This window comes from Arachis ipaensis, chromosome B1 (genome assembly GCF_059453495.1).
Source record: "Arachis ipaensis isolate K30076 ecotype BB chromosome B1, ASM5945349v1, whole genome shotgun sequence".
Taxonomy (NCBI): domain Eukaryota; kingdom Viridiplantae; phylum Streptophyta; class Magnoliopsida; order Fabales; family Fabaceae; genus Arachis; species Arachis ipaensis.
The window spans coordinates 105,776,381-105,788,177 of NC_142436.1; positions in this window are offsets into that span (position 1 = coordinate 105,776,381).

Sequence of the window (11,797 nt, forward strand, 5' to 3'; positions counted from 1 at the left end):
TTATTGCAATTTGTTTGTTTATTGATCTGTTTCTTGTGCTGTTGTTTCTCTGTGATTGGGAACTGAGGTTGTGATTGAGATTAGTTTACGTTCGGAAATTTAAAGAATGTAATAAGGTAAAAATAAAAAGTATTTCCAAAGGCTTAACAAAATGGTTTTATTGAGTAAAGTTAGTTATTTGCAATTTATTTCATTACTTTTACGGCATTCCCATTCCCTACTGAGAACTAGTGGTGTGTTCTCACCCCAAAATCTTCCACCCTTTCAGTGACACAGGTTCGGAGACTCAGTTTGAAGCCGCGGCCGATTAGGAGTTTTATTTAAGTTAAGTTTACGTGTTGAGTTGCTTTTATAGAATTCACTCTCCTTTGTTATTTAAGATTTTATTTTATACAGAGGGATAGGAGTTGTAACTGAGTTTCTTTTGTATGGTATTTATTATTATTAATAACTATGTGACTAGTATTTCTTGGAGATCTTTGATATATGATTTTCATTAATAGAAACAAAAGTTTTCTGGCATTTTCTTAAAATTGAAACGCGGTATCGATCTAAAGGCTCAATATTAAATAGTAAAAAAAGAAAACAGGTCAGTAACGTCTTGCTTTTGGTACGATCATGACGTGCTGAAAGTTAAGGCGTTACATTCATCAATTGGAGCAAGCAATAAGTCAAATTATCTTCTAGACGTTCGAACATTCAAGGGACTCCCAGAGCCCCATGTGGACAATCTAATGAAGGGCATAGCATGAAGGAGATATTAGAAACTCTAGTGGACAAGATAGAGCATGACTTCATATTAGAACAAGTAGAGGAAGCTGTCATTATACAAGAAGAAGAGTTGGTTAAAGACTTAGGAGACGCTAAACTTCCATGGGAACCCAGAGTTGTGGAGAATTCTGTCAAGGCCGTTACAATTGATGCTAAAGAGGATAGTGTACAACCCCCAAAGCAAGTCTCTTATGAAGAACTAGATGGAATAATCCAAGAAGCAAATTTTCTTGATGATGATAGTCACAAGTCAAGTTCTCCTAGTATTGAACTTGCATCCTCAAGTGAATTCTCTGAGATCGAAGAATCTTCCCCAAGTGAATACGAAGATGACGTGGAGGTAGATTTCTCTCAACCTCCTGTTTATGACTTAAGTGATGAGGAAGACATTGAAGGCTTTGATCAGGACATGGAAGCATTTGAAGAAGTCTGCATGGAAGTGGAGAAATTCACAGAAGAGCACAAGAGAGTAGAGCTCACAGAACCACTGGAAACACCTATCCCAAGGCCATTACCACCCAATACAAGCTTCAAGTGGGTACAATCCTTAACCTTTAGCTTTATTTTTCCACTTGAATATGGTTTGCTTGAAATAGATGGCCAGCTTAGAGCTCTCTGTGGCTTTAAGAATAAAAGGGAAATGGCTCGTGCTCAGAGCTGGTGCACAAAGTTCCATAAGGTTCCATACTTCAATTCGAAGTGTGCGGATTGGCATCATGATCTATCAAATGGATCTCGGAAAACGTTTGGTTATCTTGGTGAGAATCTAATTTCTAAACCGCCCGGATGGAAAAATATGGATCAAGACGAAGGCGGATTTAAAAGCCAAGTTTGGGATCCTAGAATCTATTCTGACATTCGTCACTCCGGGAGCCTGAGAATCTATTTGAAGCTGCTCAGAAGCTTTACATGCCTAGTTTGGGACCCCGGAGGCTATTGGCATTCCAAGTATTGGTGGAGATTCCTGGATGAGTTCAAGCACAAACCACCATAATAGGAAGCTCATCCAATGTCCAACTTAAGGACTTTAACTAAAAGTTCTAGGTGGGAGACAACCCACCATGGTATGATCGTTCCTTTTTCAATTTTAATTTTATTTCGTTTTGTTTATTTTTGAGTTTTATTTTATTTTATTTCATTGAACCTGGAATCATGCATAACATTCATATTAGCACTGCATTCTGCATTTTGAACGAAAAAAAAGGGTGTGCGACACGACCGCATCGTCCATGCAATCGCGTCAAGTTGCGAAAACATTCTCCACGCATCCGCGTCATTCACGTGGTCATGTGATCTGGAGATCGGCGTAAACATCCAACGACCAGAAAGTTAGGCAGGCATCGTGCGGCCATTGTACGTTTTGCACAAAACGTCCACGCAGTCGCGTCCCTGACGCGATCGCGTCACTTGCACAATGTCAATCCCACGCGACAGCGTGAGCGATGCGATCGCGTCGCATGGATTACACAACAACCCAAAAGGAGACAGAGAGTTGCGCTGAAACGACGCTGGAATTGTGCGTTTAGCACAATTTCCACCGATGCGATCACATGCCCCAGGCGATCGCGTCATTTGCTCCCTAATCCATTCCATGCGATCGCGTGTCCCACGCAAACCCTACCATTCGCGCCCCCCCCCCCAAACCCCTCTCCTTCCTCTCTTCTTCTCCAACCACCCAATCACCACCCAGCCACCATCACCGACCGCCGCCACCCCGCCGACCACCCAAACCCCGTCGCCACACCACCCCCTTCCTCCTTCCCCTTCTTTCTTCTTCTTCCTTCTTCCTCCTCCTTCCACCGCCACTGCCCCCCTCCGCGATCACGACCCCACCGCGCCGCCGTCACCGCCGCGCCCCCATCCGCCAACCACCCTTCCCCCCTACCCCCATTCCATTCCCGAAGCCCCTGCCCCCGAACAGTAGCCACCGCCTCCGCCACCCTCCTGCGCCGCGCCAGACGCCACCGCCACCAACCCCCAGCCACCACTCTGCCCCACTCTCCTTAATTCGCCTACTAGGTTCCGATGAACGCTACCCTTCTATCCATTCGTAGTTAATTCATATTTTTCTGTTTATGTTCATATTTATGCTAGTTAGATATGCATGTTGTAGTGGATTTTAGGTTGTTAGGTAGCCTAGAATGTGGTTAGTGGATTTAGGCCTGTTTAATTGCGCTGTTCGTGTTTCTTGTTTTATCAATTCGCAATTCTTCTGTTGCTGTGATATTCGTATTGTTCATATGCTGAAATTTACTGTTTCATGCTGCTCTTTACACTGCTTTTTCATGTTCATATTCCCTATATGTACTTACAGATGTATTTTTAATTCATATGAACTATTCTGACTGCTATTTATTTTCCGGGACAATCCAATTTTAGCCGGAATGCTGCCCAAATTTTTATAAACTGTCTTTGACTTTCATTTATATTTTGGTTTTGGCTATTTAAACTCTGCTTTACTCTGCTTTTACCAGAACAATTAATGAATGCCAGGACAAGATTTCCTATTCTTTTTGATTTCCTGGTTCATAATCTACATTTTTGATTATTAGATTCCAATTTTTGCTATTTCTATATCTATCTGAATCATCATCAAGCTAATTTCCTTGTTTGGATATGAATTACCTATATCTTCTCATTGTGAATGCCTGTTAATTGGAATATGATCATTATGCCACTTTCCTTAAACCACTTTTTACTAACTCCCTAATTTTAACTTCATAAACTTTTTTTTCAATTCTAACCAACCTAACCTTTCACAACATCTCTTCTGTTTTTTCACTTTCTTTTAACCTTCTAACCAAGGCATAATGTTAATTTTCCTAATTAACATGACTTCCATTACATTTTGGATTCTGAATTCTTCTTTTCGGACTTTTAACTCCTATACAATCCTTAATGCACATTTACTTAACTCATTTTCATTATCCTATTGCTCCTTTGCCACTTTGTGTTTCTTTTGATTATTTGCCTATTTGCTTTTCCTGTTTTTATTATATTCTGGTTTTCTGTTTTTCAGGATGTATGCCAGGCAAAGAAAAGGAAAAGCAAAGGCTACTACTCGAAAACGTAAAAGAGGAGAATCCTCTATGTCCATCATGGATATCATGCACGATGACTCCTGGCGGGAGAAAAACTTTACCCCGCAGGAGAAGGCCGACCAGCTACTCCCTGCTACTGATCCTGCAAAGTTTGCAAACCGATACTGTGAGCTGAAGTATCCGGTGTTTACAACCTCCAGGAACCTGTACCTGGAGAGGACTTTAAAAATCCCAGAAGAACTCAAGCAATACACCTCTGAGCAAATCAAACAAAGAGGCTGGTTCTTCTTGGAAAGAAACCTAACTGAGGTCAATGCATCTTGGGTAAGGGAATTCTACTGAAATTACTTCAAGACTTCCCTAGATGCAGTGAACCTAAGAGGGAAGCAGATTCTGGTCACTGAAGAAGTCATAGAGGATGTTCTGAAGCTTCTGCCTAAATCTGATCAACTGGATGGTTATCAAAAAGCTGAGGAGGATATGCGCTTCATGAAGTTTGATTTGGATGCAGTCAAGGCCAGGAAAGCCCTTGACCCGACCATTCCATGGATCATGGGTCAGAACACCACCATGCCAAAGGGAATCAAGCGGATTTACTTAAATGATGAGGCTCGGTTATCGCACCAGATTCTGAGCAACTTTGTCATGCCGAGTACCCATGAGACAGAGATACCTGCCGCTATGATCACCCTCCTATGGTGTGTGATGGAGGGTAAGGACCTGTACCTGCCACGCTTTATCCGGTACCACATGGCCAGGGTCCACGTTCGAGGCACTCTTCCCTTTCCTTATCTGATTACACAGCTAGGCCGTCGAGCTGATGTGCCTTGGGAGGATGCTGATGAAAAGCCACCTGCTGCAGAATGCAAGAAGATTATCCCTCACAGCAGGAACTTTCTGGCTTTGGGCTATAGACCTCCATTCCTCACTGCTACTGATGAGACAGCCACACCATCTGCCGGCCCCTCTTCTTCCACAGCTGCCCCAGCTACCCCCTGCCACCACCACTGCACCTCCACCTGCCTCAGAGCCAGTTTATCACCTAGTGCACCGCCTGTTTCGGCAGCTCGACCAGATGGAGCGTCACAACAAGCGACGCTATGAGCACCTGAAGCTGACGATCCGATCTGGCAGCGACATTCCCTCAGAGCCTGACACACCATCTGAGGAGGAGGCGGATGATCACGAGGCAGAGACCCATCCACAGAGCGAGGCTGTGCAGGCAGGCACAGAGCAGGCCGCATCACATCAGGAGGCCCCACCTCAGATTCAGGCTATAGACCCCGAGATCCCTATCCAGTCAGCACCTCCTCTGCAACAGGCAGATCCTCAGACCACCACCACAGAGACTCCAGCTACCCACCCTTCCAGTGATGACACCCCTTCACACCCTGCTTGAGTGAGCATGAGGGACGATGCTTCATTTTAAGTGTGGGGAGGTCGCCATCTCTGGCGTATTTTTTTTTGTGAACCACTACAGACTCTTTCATTTTATTTTGCTATTTTTCTGTATTTTTCTCTTTATTTTTATTTTTATTTTCCCAATACTTATACATTGCTATTTTCATGTATTTATACTCTATTTTCTGTATTTTGCACTTTAGTTCATATTTCAGCCATTTAGTTTAGTTGCAATTCTAACTTATTAGTTATAGAAATTATGGATTAATTAGTATAGTTTACCCTTTTTAGCATAAGATAGCTTAGTTTATATTGAAAATATAAAAAGGAAGTAAACTAGGAACTTGAACATAATAGAAACAATCCATACACCTTGTGTATATAGCATTACATGTTAGTTAGTTAACAACATTTCATCAAGGAGGAACACTAGAACTTTAAAGCCACCTTAAGTTTTACATTGAGAATAATGGGAACTTTTAATTTTACTTGCATGACATACATAACTGATATATGATTTTTGAGTTAGAAAACACACAGCCTGTGAGTTTTGAGCTTAATTGTATGGTTACATTCAAACCATAAAATTTTATTCCTGTGTGTTCCACCCTTCTTATTTATTCTGGTGTACTTTACTCTGTTTTAATCTATATGTCCGATTATAGAATAGAAATGCATACCAAGAGAGTGATTGAGGCCATTGTTTAATTTTAGCTCACTTATCCCAAATTAGCCTACCTTTTACATCACCCTTATTAACCCCCTTGAGCCTTTAAATCCCCTCTTATTCTATAAGCCACAATACTAGCCTTAAGCAGAAAAATAAATTAAAAAAAATCCCAAGTTGAATTCTTGGTTAGCTTAAGATAGAAAGTGTTTAATTGTTTAAGTGTGGGAAACCTATTGGGAACATGGATGATAAAAACAAAAGGTAGAAAAGTTGAAAAGAATAAAATTATTCAAATAAAAATTTTGGGAAGCATGCTCATGTAAAATCAAATAATTGAATTACCAGTGCAATAAAAAAATGTTATTTTTCAGTATTTGAATAAAGGGGATACAAAAGAATTCCCCAAATACAAAATAAATGCACATGGGACGAAAAGTTAAAGTATGAGCATGTAACATCAAAAGTGGGAAAAGTGGGAAAATAGGTAAAGAAGTTTTGCTTTACAAAGTATGTATGTTAGGTGAGATCTTAGACTAATCAAGGATTTGCTTAATTAGCTCACTTAGCCTTATACATATACCCTTACCTTTATCTTGACCTCATTACAACCTTAATTAAAGACCTCATGACTTTTGTATGCCTATATTCTATAATTGTTGATTGGTTAGATGAAGAACAAAGTTATAGAAAGGAAGGATAAAAAGAAGAATAGAGTGTTTAACCCAATAAACACTGAGTGACTAGAGAGTAAACACAAAATCCAATGAGCGTTCAATAGCTCATTAACATATATCTCTGCTTAAATTATAAATTGTCTTGCAAGTTTATAAAATGTTCTTCTCTCCCATCTCAATTGTAAAGGCACTTTATCACTATCTAAGGCTTGGCTATATATATGATTCCTTGAGAATGTGAATTAATTCAACTACATGTGAGCTTTATATACAAGTGAATAACAATTAAGAATTGCATGATGCATGTAGGTAGTTGCATTTAGAGTAGATTGCATTGCATGAGATTCCACTACTTTAACCTTAACTTACTCTTTATCTTGGACTTAGCATGAGGACATGCTATTGTTTAAGTGTGGAGAGGTTGATAAACCTATATTTTATGATATATTTTGTGCTTAATCTGAGTGATTTATTCAATCCTTCACCCACTTATTCATATTAATTGCATGGTTTTGCTTTCCCTTCCTTATTATGTGATGTATGTGAAAAACATGTTTCCTATGCTTAAAAATAATTATTTTGATTACCCTTTATTTCCATTCGATGCCGTGATTCGTGTGTTGAGTAGTTTCAGATCTTCTAAGGCAGGAATGACTTAAAGGATTGAAAGGAAACACACAAAATTGGAAGGAAAGCATAAAACAGAGTTTTTGAAGAAACTGGCAGCCACGCGATCGCATGGGCGACGCGGCCGCATGCCAGCGCGAAGAGACATTGACGCGGCCGCATGACTGACGCGACCGCGCGCCTTGAGCGAAACGCATATGACGTGGCCGCATGACTGACACAACCGCGTGACAAGGAAAAACTCCCAATGACGCGATCGCGTGACCCACGCGGACGTGTGACAGAGGCCACGCACTAGAAATTGCAGAAAACGCTTATAGCGAATTCTGAAGCCCTTTTTGGCCCAAATCCAAGTCCAGAAGGCATAGACCAGAGGTTATGAAGTGGGAGAATGCATCCATTCAGAAAGAGAGTCTAGAATTAGTTAGTTTTCCATGATTTAGATTTAGTTTTGAGAGAGGTTCTCTCCTCTCTCTTTAGGATTAAGATTTAGATTTAGGATTTTATTCGCTTTCAGGATTATCTTTTTATCAGGTTCAATATTCCTTTTTATTATTTTCTCAATTTTATTTATGAATTCTTCCATGTTACAGATTACTCTTTAAATTAATTGAGGTATTTCAGTTTACAATTGCTTCCTTTTATTTATGTTACTTTTATCCCCAATCTGAAGACATTTTTATTCCAGTAAATTTACTTTCCCCCTTTTGGTCTTGGTTAAGAAATCAGTAACTCAGGAGTTATCAAACTCAACATGATTAATAATTGTTATCTTTGCTAATTGAATTGAACTTCAATGATCCCAATCTTTCCTTAGGGATTAACTAGGATTTGAGGATCTAACTAATTAGTCACTTGACTTTCCCTTGCTCTGGCAAAGGTTAACTAAGTTGAATTAAGATTCAATTTTCATCATCATTCATAATGATAACTAAGATAGGACTTCTAATTTCTCATACCTTGCCAAAAGTGTGTTTTACAGTTATTTATTTAAATTACAGTCTTTTACTTACTTTAATTACAATTTAAATTACTTGCTCCCTACCTTCAGAACCCCAATTTACAATCTTCATAACCAATAATAAGAACATACTTCCCTGCAGTTCCTTGAGAAGACGACCCGAGGTTTAAATACTTCGGTTATCAATTTATTTAGGGGTTTGTTACTTGTGACAACCAAAACGTTTGTACGAAGGGATTTCTGTTGGTTTAGAAACTATATCTACAACGCGACTATTTTTATAAAATTCTTTACTGGCAAAAATCCTAACGTCAAGTATGGTGCATGGAATGATGGTGTTTGAGTGGCATAATCATGATAAGAACCATCATATCCATTGGAATGATATGCATCATAGGAGGGATTACAATCATAATAGCTTGGTTGAGGAGGTTGCCATGGTGATTGCTCATATGAATATGGTTCCCTTCTCAAGAATTCATCTCTCCCATAATATGAGCCATCATTTATATTTTCATTACCTACAATGTAGTCATAACCATATCCAAAACCACAAGGACAAGAAGTCATATGGAAAAGAGAAAATCAAAACAAAGAATATCAAAAGGCAAGGAAAGAGCAAACTCCTAATTACTAACTGTTCCGAGGGTTACTTGAAACTGTAGGTTGATCTTGATCGAGATCTGCGATAGTGGCCAGAGCTGATGTGTCCGGCTTGATGGACTTGGCGATGCTGCTGATCCTTCATCACCAGAGGGTGGTGGTACCTGCAAGAGACTGCGATGCTTAAGTTAGCATGGGCTTTAAGCAGGTTTTTAGTAGAATCAGAGTATGAATTTATACCTGGGTGCTCTAGTGTATTTATAGTAGTGTGGGCTGACCTTTCTAGATAAGATAGGTTAGTTATCTTATCTTATCTTTAAGTGAAGTCATCTTTTCTCTAAGGGGAACCGCCTTTATCTTTCTAGGCTTTAACTGCCTTTAGATTAGGCTATGTCCCTTTGTTTGGGCCTGCTTGGGCTTCTTCGTGATGATTTGGCCGAACTCTTTTAAAGTAGAGGTCGGGGGACCTAACCTGGATAGGTCGGTTGCTTTGTCTTCAACCAGCCCGGGTCGGATAGCTCGACATAGGGTATGAACAGTGCCCCTGCTTAAGCTCGATTTTTTAAGGTCATGTCCTTTAGACTTTGATCCTTTTGGGGAAATCGAGCTCGAGCATTTCGCCTTGGGTCGACCTCCAATATGACTCTTGCTGGGATTTGGTTGCGGAGCATTTTTTTTCTTTTTTCTCTTTAAATGCAGCACGCGTTGCGCTATTTTGGAAATGTGCGAGGGTTAAATGCTCATTAACTCCTCTTTTGCCGTTCCCTTCTTTCCCTCTTCTTTCATTTCATTTTTGAATTTTTAAGCCTCATCTTTCATTTTCTCCTCTCCTTTCTCTTTGCTTTTGCTCGCTGCAGTGCTTTGTTCCTCTACGCCCTCTATTTTCGCGTCTCCGTGCTTCCTCCTTTCCTTGTTTCGAAAGCGGTTGTTGGTGTGGGTTTGTTGCTATTTCTTTCCTCCTCCTTCCCTCACGCTTGCTTCTTCTTCCCCTTCAAGTTGGTTTTTTCCCTTTTATGTTTTCGTTAGTCGCCTTCTTGTATGCCTCCACTGTTGCATGTGATTTTTTACTGATTTTGTCTCTGAGAATCTTGATTCCTTTGAAAAAATATTGTATCTTTCCTTTCGACATTTTGTTTTCATGATTTTTTGAAAAAGCTTGCATCTTTGTGGTGATCCCTACATTCTTTTGCTATGATGTGTGCCTGGTAATTTTTGCTTCCTTAGGGTTTATTTGTTTTGTCACCATTTCTGTCTCTTTTCGTGGTTGTATCAAAGTCTTGGCTTTTGTGGATTTGTTGGTAGATTTGAGGTTATAGCCTTGAAAAGCTTTTATGGCTTCGATGATAAACTGTCAGTAGGAAATGTTATAACTTTGATGTTTTTTGTTGGTGATGATGACTTTCTTGCTGCTTTGTGTGGAGTGATGTTTACTAAGGAAGGATTGTGTTTTCTTGTTGCGAGATGTTTAGGGCACAGACCGTTGATTTCCTTTTTCCCTAGTTCTTGCCTTGTTATTGCCTCCAAAGGGTGCCCCTAGACTTTAGCATGAATCCTAGGGTTTCCCTTTTACTGTCGTGTCTGACTCTTGATGTTCATATGTTATTGTCCAAATGTTTCCATATTTGCCCGAGTTGTTTGGTAGTAACCCATTTTTTTCTTCCTGTAGGAATAGTTGACCTATGTCTTCTTGCAAAAACATTGTTGAGATGTCTACTAAGATCCCAGATGGCATGTCTGACTGGCTGGAATCCATCATTTTGATGTGTGTTACCGTGGCTGACCCTGAGTATTGTGTGCGACTTAGGAGGCACCATAGGATTTGTAGTGATAGGGATCAAGAGAAAAATTACGAGTCAGTGTCACCTGACCTTGAGGAGAGGGTTAGTTTTCCTTCTTTGACTCAAGGGGAACGTCCCTTTTTTTATGTGGTATGCGAAATTGTTACTCAGGTTGTGAATATCTTCACAACTTTGCATAACTAACCAGCAAGTGCACTGGGTCGTCCAAGTAATACCTTACATGAGTAAGGGTCGAATCCCACGGAGATTGTTGGTATGAAGCAAGCTATGGTCACCTTGTAAATCTCAGTCAGGCGGATATAAAATAGTTATGTAGTTTTCGAAATGTAGTAATAAAAGAAGGATAGAAATACTTATGTAAATCATTGGTGAGAATTTCAGATAAGCGTATGGAGATGCAATCGTTCCTCTGACCCTCCGCTTTCCTGCTGTCTTCATCCAATCAGTCTTACTCCTTTCTATGACTGGCTTTATGCAAGGGCATCACCGTTGTCAGTGGCTACATCCCCTCCTCTTGTGAAAATGGTCCAAGATGCCCTGTCACGGCATGGCTAATCATCTGAGGTTCCCGATCATGCTGGAATAGGATTCGCCCTCCTTTTGCGTCTGTCACTACGCCCAGCACTCGCGAGTTTGAAGCTCGTCACAGTCATTCAATCATTGAATCCTACTCGGAATACCACAGACAAGGTTTAGACTTTCCGGATTCTCTTGAATGCCGCCATCATTCTAGCTTACACCACGAAGATTCCGATTAAGAGATCTAAGAGACACTCATTCAATCTAAGGTAGAACGGAAGTGGTTGTCAGGCACGCGTTCATAGGGAATGATGATGATTGTCACATTCATCACATTCAGGTTGAAGTACGAATGAATATCTTAGAAGTGAAATAAGATGAATTGAATAGAAAACAGTAGTACTTTGCATTAATCTTTGAGGAACAGCAGAGCTCCACACCTTAATATATGGAGTGTAGAAACTCTACCATTAAAAATACATAAGTGAAAGGTCCAGGCATGGCCGAATGGCCAGCCCCCCTGATCTAAGAACCAGGCGTCCAAAGATGTCTAATACAATAGTAAAAAGTTCTATTTATAATAAACTAGCTACTAGGGTTTACAGAAGTAAGTAATTGATGCATAAATCCATTTCCGGGGCCCACTTGGTGTGTGCTTGGGCTGAGCTTGAATGTTACACGTGCAGAGGCTCTTTCTGGAGTTGAACGCCAGGTTGTAACGTCTTTCTGGC